Source organism: Schistocerca serialis, unplaced genomic scaffold, assembly GCF_023864345.2.
Source record: "Schistocerca serialis cubense isolate TAMUIC-IGC-003099 unplaced genomic scaffold, iqSchSeri2.2 HiC_scaffold_1173, whole genome shotgun sequence".
NCBI lineage: Eukaryota > Metazoa > Arthropoda > Insecta > Orthoptera > Acrididae > Schistocerca > Schistocerca serialis.
In genome coordinates, this window is record NW_026047374.1 from 185,001 (window position 1) to 192,500 (window position 7,500).

At 55.6% G+C, this 7,500-nt stretch overlaps 2 non-coding genes and 1 pseudogene across 2 annotated transcripts; all 3 read left to right on the forward strand.

Moving 5' to 3' along the window:
* The first annotated feature begins 3,502 nt into the window (after nucleotides 1-3,502).
* LOC126433746 (small subunit ribosomal RNA) lies at nucleotides 3,503-5,412 on the forward strand. Its single transcript, XR_007578724.1, has one exon. It is a non-coding gene; the product is annotated as a small subunit ribosomal RNA (ribosomal RNA).
* A 351-nt stretch (nucleotides 5,413-5,763) lies between these two features.
* Nucleotides 5,764-5,918, forward strand: LOC126433798 (5.8S ribosomal RNA). The gene has a single exon (XR_007578751.1). It is a non-coding gene; the product is annotated as a 5.8S ribosomal RNA (ribosomal RNA).
* Nucleotides 5,919-6,106: 188 nt separating this feature from the next.
* The window catches only part of LOC126433774 (large subunit ribosomal RNA), a 4,838-nt pseudogene continuing 3,444 nt past the window's right edge, over nucleotides 6,107-7,500 (forward strand).

Consider the following 7,500-nt stretch of genomic DNA (forward strand, 5'->3'; position numbering starts at 1 on the left):
ATTCCCGCTGTCCATATACATGAGCTGCGAGCTGTACCACGTACGAGCTACAGACGCGATCGCGTTGCTCTCTGTACGAATGCAGATGCTCAGCGGCAGCTAGGAGGCGCTCCATCCATTTCGGTACCGGTGAGCGTTGCACTCGCAGTCGCAAAAACGTACGGCAAGTATATTACTCGGAAGAGTCAATGACAGTCCAAGCCCCCCTGCGTGGGAAGAGTCTTCCTAGGCCATGACCCACCGGAAGGGCGCAGCGTCCCCCACCCCAGACATGTGACGTCACACTATCGGTATTGACGACTAGACTGATTCCTTATAATCATTTGCCATACACCGGTGGAAGCTGCCGAGACGAGTAACTACATGGCGGCCTCGCCGTGTCACTAATGTACAGAGATACAACAGTTTCGACTGGAACCGGATGAAACGTATACACGGCGCTGATTAGTAATAGATAGAGCCATCAAAATACAGATAATGTATACAACTGTCCGTATACATGCTGAAAGACTCTGCTCACAATCACAACCACACGTCAGCCAGACACTCTTATCACGCACTACTCTCTGCCTGTAACAGGCACAAAGACAATATGTAAGCACCAGCATGGAACAACACCCAGTGCATCCTCTCCGCCACATTAGACAATCCACACTATCATAACCAGACCGGGAGGTCCACTCACAAAACAGAATACCCCACCCTTCCGACAACCACCATTGCTCAGCTAAGCCACCAACACCCACACATGTCCTACACAGGGGTACACCCAACATCACAATACTGCCTCCTGTCACAGCACACAAACAATGGCAGGAATGAAAGACACAGGTCTGCCACAAGCATGGAATCAGAGCGCCGCCTGTCATGAGCCAAAGGTGCATCCTGACGTGGCAAATCAGATGATGCCGCAGGCATCCACTTACTATAATCACAATCAACAAACCGGCCGCCGCCGCCGCCGCCGCCCCCCCCCCCCCCAATACACCTTTCCTTACAACAATGTGTACCTTAACCTAACCCACATTGTACCTTAACCCAACCCACATTGTACCTTAACCTAACCCACATTGTACCTTAACCTAACCCACATTGTACCTTAACCTAACCCACATTGTACCTTAACCTAACCCATATTGTACCTTAACCTAACCTATATTGCGCCTTAACCTAACCCACATTGTACCTTAACCTAACCCACATTGTACCTTAACCTAACCCATATTGTACCTTAACCTAACCTATATTGCGCCTTAACCTAACCCATATTGTACCTTAACCTAACCTATATTGCGCCTTAACCTAACCCATATTGTACCTTAACCTAACCCACATTGTACCTTAACCTAACCCACATTGTACCTTAACCTAACCCATATTGTACCTTAACCTAACCTATATTGCGCCTTAACCTAACCCACATTGTACCTTAACCTAACCCACATTGTACCTTAACCTAACCCATATTGTACCTTAACCTAACCTATATTGCGCCTTAACCTAACCCATATTGTACCTTAACCTAACCTATATTGCGCCTTAACCTAACCTATATTGCGCCTTAACCTAACCTATATTGCGCCTTAACCTAACCTATATTGCGCCTTAACCTAACCTATATTGCGCCTTAACCTAACCTATATTGCGCCTTAACCTAACCTATATTGCGCCTTAACCTAACCCACGTTGCGCCTTAACCTAACCCACGTTGCGCCTTAACCCAACCCACGTTGCGCCTTAACCCAACCCACGTTGCGCCTTAACCCAACCCACGTTGCGCCTTAACCCAACACACGTTGGGCCTTAACCTGCTCTGTAATTGTCATACGACGCGTTAAATTAGTGTAGTGTTGCCTAACTGCAACCCCCGCAATATAGTTTGCTACTCGCACTGCCCGGTCCCCAGAGTATCGCTTCATGTTAAACACCTTGCAGCTATACACTGTAATGCGGACGGCAGCAGGACGTACATGCTCAATGCCCTTCGCAGTTGTTCATTGGCATTCGCATGGCGAAGCACAGCCTACGTTGTGGTACGGCTTGTGTCAACTGTCCGCTGATGTTGTACGTCCAAATCACACACTGTACTGCACATTGGTCCTCATGTACTGAATGATACATCGTGGTACATGTGTGACCGTACCACGACTGCGCCAACAACGGCGAACCATACGGTCCAAATATTGTGCACTCAGCTACGTGTCGTCTCCCTATAAGAGCTGGATTGCAGTATGGTATGCCGTGGATGGCGATCACCATGAGCCGTCTGTTGATGTAGTGGCGCGTGTTGTCAGACGTAGTCGTCTCTTCTCACACACCGTGATAGCATGGTGCACTGCGTTCCACATCTGCGACATGCGACAGAGGCCGGTTGACAGTCGTTCGCGCAATGGACATCGCATACGTACGGGGGCCACCTTCCACGTGTTCGCGAAGCGTGCACATGTTGTTGCGTGTATGTGGGCAGACATAGTGTGTCGTGACACCTGACACAGGCATGCAACAATCGTTGAATTTGCAAATGGCGATGGACGTCTACGTTTGCTGGTGACGTTACGCAAATGAAGAACTGGTAAACCGTTGTGGTGCGGTTGTTCTCGCTAGAGGTGAATCAGTGATGGCGACGATCGGTTGAGCTACCAACCGGTTGTTTCAGCGATACCCACCATGCCCACGAACGTGAATGGCATGTGGGTGTGAAGCGATACGCGGCGGTGGCTGGGTGGGACCGTCCCCGGCCGGTGAGGGGGGGCCTCCCGGCGTGCTGGCCGCGCGGTGCGTGGGCGCACGCGCTACAGCCGGCTGGTGGGGGCGGCCAGTGGCAGGCGCGCCGGCCGACGGAGGCGGCAGGCGGCGCAGCTGCGCGCCGGCGCACCCTGCACGCGGCGCCGTGCGGCCAAAGTAGGTCCTCGCGGGCCCGGTGCGAAGCGCGGTGGACATCTGCAGTGTGCTGGTCCGATTGAGGACTGTGTGCGCTGAGGATGCGCCGCCGCCCGGCGCTCGGCGCCGCGACGCCGTCTGCTGCTCGGTCGCCTCTGCGGTTCTCGCAGGTGGATTGTATCGCAGCTGTGCGGACGTGTTGGCGCGTGCGCTGTGCTGGGAGAGTTCGCTTCGGCACCCAAGTGGGGCTTTTGTCCTTCTGTGGCGCTGGCGTTGGAGCTGCCGGCCACCGTAGGTGGCGCGTGTTGTCTCCCGCCGGCAGTGCCACGACAGCACGCTCCCGGGCCTCTGTCGGCAGCGGCAAGCTCAGTTGGGAGCACGGGTGGTCGCACCTAAAGCGTCTACTCGCCAAACTCCGGGCGATTGCGCCTCTCTCGAACCCGACCAAGTACTTAGGACGGCGCTGCGCGCCGCCGGGACCTGAGAGGGTTTCGAGGTGTATTGTGCAGGGGAGCTCAGCCTCCTCCTGTTTGCAGAATAATTGAGCGGACGCTTGCGTGTTCGCGCGGGCTCCCGGGACACACTCCCGGGCGGCCGGCTGCTCAGCTCTAGTTGACGCAGCTCCCTGGTTGATCCTGCCAGTAGTCATATGCTTGTCTCAAAGATTAAGCCATGCATGTCTCAGTACAAGCCGCATTAAGGTGAAACCGCGAATGGCTCATTAAATCAGTTATGGTTCCTTAGATCGTACCCACGTTACTTGGATAACTGTGGTAATTCTAGAGCTAATACATGCAAACAGAGTCCCGACCAGAGATGGAAGGGACGCTTTTATTAGATCAAAACCAATCGGTCGGCTCGTCCGGTCCGTTTGCCTTGGTGACTCTGAATAAATTTGGGCTGATCGCACGGTCCTCGTACCGGCGACGCATCTTTCAAATGTCTGCCTTATCAACTGTCGATGGTAGGTTCTGCGCCTACCATGGTTGTAACGGGTAACGGGGAATCAGGGTTCGATTCCGGAGAGGGAGCCTGAGAAACGGCTACCACATCCAAGGAAGGCAGCAGGCGCGCAAATTACCCACTCCCGGCACGGGGAGGTAGTGACGAAAAATAACGATACGGGACTCATCCGAGGCCCCGTAATCGGAATGAGTACACTTTAAATCCTTTAACGAGTATCTATTGGAGGGCAAGTCTGGTGCCAGCAGCCGCGGTAATTCCAGCTCCAATAGCGTATATTAAAGTTGTTGCGGTTAAAAAGCTCGTAGTTGGATTTGTGTCCCACGCTGTTGGTTCACCGCCCGTCGGTGTTTAACTGGCATGTATCGTGGGACGTCCTGCCGGTGGGGCGAGTCGAAGGCGTGCGACGCGCCTCGTGCGTGCTCGTGCGTCCCGAGGCGGACCCCGTTGCAATCGTACCAGGGTGCTCTTGAGTGAGTGTCTCGGTGGGCCGGCACGTTTACTTTGAACAAATTAGAGTGCTTAAAGCAGGCAAGCCCGCCTGAATACTGTGTGCATGGAATAATGGAATAGGACCTCGGTTCTATTTTGTTGGTTTTCGGAACCCGAGGTAATGATTAATAGGGACAGGCGGGGGCATTCGTATTGCGACGTTAGAGGTGAAATTCTTGGATCGTCGCAAGACGAACAGAAGCGAAAGCATTTGCCAAGTATGTTTTCATTAATCAAGAACGAAAGTTAGAGGTTCGAAGGCGATCAGATACCGCCCTAGTTCTAACCATAAACGATGCCAGCCAGCGATCCGCCGCAGTTCCTCCGATGACTCGGCGGGCAGCCTCCGGGAAACCAAAGCTTTTGGGTTCCGGGGGAAGTATGGTTGCAAAGCTGAAACTTAAAGGAATTGACGGAAGGGCACCACCAGGAGTGGAGCCTGCGGCTTAATTTGACTCAACACGGGAAACCTCACCAGGCCCGGACACCGGAAGGATTGACAGATTGATAGCTCTTTCTTGATTCGGTGGGTGGTGGTGCATGGCCGTTCTTAGTTGGTGGAGCGATTTGTCTGGTTAATTCCGATAACGAACGAGACTCTAGCCTGCTAACTAGTCGCGTGACATCCTTCGTGCTGTCAGCGATTACTTTTCTTCTTAGAGGGACAGGCGGCTTCTAGCCGCACGAGATTGAGCAATAACAGGTCTGTGATGCCCTTAGATGTTCTGGGCCGCACGCGCGCTACACTGAAGGAATCAGCGTGTCTTCCTAGGCCGAAAGGTCGGGGTAACCCGCTGAACCTCCTTCGTGCTAGGGATTGGGGCTTGCAATTGTTCCCCATGAGCGAGGAATTCCCAGTAAGCGCGAGTCATAAGCTCGCGTTGATTACGTCCCTGCCCTTTGTACACACCGCCCGTCGCTACTACCGATTGAATGATTTAGTGAGGTCTTCGGACTGGTACGCGGCATTGACTCTGTCGTTGCCGATGCTACCGGAAAGATGACCAAACTTGATCATTTAGAGGAAGTAAAAGTCGTAACAAGGTTTCCGTAGGTGAACCTGCGGAAGGATCATTACCGACTAGACTGCATGTCTTTCGATGTGCGTGTCGTGTCGCGCAACACGCTACCTGTACGGCTCGCAGTAGCCGTGCGCCGCGTGCGGAACCACGCGTGCTTCTCAAAACTAACGCCAATGTTGTGTGGTACGAGCGCTGAAGCGCTGGAGCGGCTGGCCTGCGGCACCTGGCGCCTGGCGCCGGTTTTGAATGACTTTCGCCCGACTGCCTGTCCGCTCCGGTGTGGAGCCGTACGACGCCCATCGGCCGTGAGGCCGTTGGACACAGAACGCTTGAACAGGGGCCGCCACACGCCTACGTCCCGCCTATGCAACTGTCTTGAAAGAGACAGTGGAAACTAAGAAAAGATCACCCAGGACGGTGGATCACTCGGCTCGTGGGTCGATGAAGAACGCAGCAAATTGCGCGTCGACATGTGAACTGCAGGACACATGAACATCGACGTTTCGAACGCACATTGCGGTCCATGGATTCCGTTCCCGGGCCACGTCTGGCTGAGGGTCGGCTACGTATACTGAAGCGCGCGGCGTTTGCCCCGCTTCGCAGACCTGGGAGCGTCGCGGCCGCCTGTGGGGCCGGCCGCGCCTCCTTAAACGTGCGATGCGCGCCCGTCGCCTGGCGGTTCGCATACCGGTACTTACTCGGTAGCGTGCACAGCCGGCTGGCGGTGTGGCGTGCGACACCTCGTACAACGACCTCAGAGCAGGCGAGACTACCCGCTGAATTTAAGCATATTACTAAGCGGAGCAAAAGAAACTAACAAGGATTCCCCCAGTAGCGGCGAGCGAACAGGGAAGAGTCCAGCACCGAACCCCGCAGGCTGCCGCCTGTCGTGGCATGTGGTGTTTGGGAGGGTCCACTACCCCGACGCCTCGCGCCGAGCCCAAGTCCAACTTGAATGAGGCCACGGCCCGTAGAGGGTGCCAGGCCCGTAGCGGCCGGTGCGAGCGTCGGCGGGACCTCTCCTTCGAGTCGGGTTGCTTGAGAGTGCAGCTCCAAGTGGGTGGTAAACTCCATCTGAGACTAAATATGACCACGAGACCGATAGCGAACAAGTACCGTGAGGGGAAGTTGAAAAGAACTTTGAAGAGAGAGTTCAAAAGTACGTGAAACCGTTCTGGGGTAAACGTGAGAAGTCCGAAAGGTCGAACGGGTGAGATTCACGCCCATCCGGCCACTGGCCTCCGCCCTCGGCAGATGGGGCCGGCCGCCCGCGCGGAGCAATCCGCGGCGGGGTCGTGTCCGGTTGCCTTTCCACTCGCCGCGGGGTGGGGCCGTTCCGGTGTGCGGTGGGCCGCACTTCTCCCCTAGTAGGACGTCGCGACCCGCTGGGTGCCGGCCTACGGCCCGGGTGCGCAGCCTGTCCTTCCGCGGGCCTCGGTTCGCGTCTGTTGGGCAGAGCCCCGGTGTCCTGGCTGGCTGCCCGGCGGTATATCTGGAGGAGTCGATTCGCCCCTTTGGGCGCTCGGGCTCCCGGCAAGCGCGCGCGGTTCTTCCCGGATGACGGACCTACCTGGCCCGGCCCCGGACCCGCGCCGCTGTTGGCTCGGGATGCTCTCGGGCGGAATAATCGCTCCCGTCAGCGGCGCTTCAGCTTTGGACAATTTCACGACCCGTCTTGAAACACGGACCAAGGAGTCTAACATGTGCGCGAGTCATTGGGCTGTACGAAACCTAAAGGCGTAATGAAAGTGAAGGTCTCGCCTTGCGCGGGCCGAGGGAGGATGGGGCTTCCCCGCCCTTCACGGGGCGGCGGCCTCCGCACTCCCGGGGCGTCTCGTCCTCATTGCGAGGTGAGGCGCACCTAGAGCGTACACGTTGGGACCCGAAAGATGGTGAACTATGCCTGGCCAGGACGAAGTCAGGGGAAACCCTGATGGAGGTCCGTAGCGATTCTGACGTGCAAATCGATCGTCGGAGCTGGGTATAGGGGCGAAAGACTAATCGAACCATCTAGTAGCTGGTTCCCTCCGAAGTTTCCCTCAGGATAGCTGGTGCTCGTACGAGTCTCATCCGGTAAAGCGAATGATTAGAGGCCTTGGGGCCGAAACGACCTCAACCTATTCTCAAACTTTAAATGGGTGAG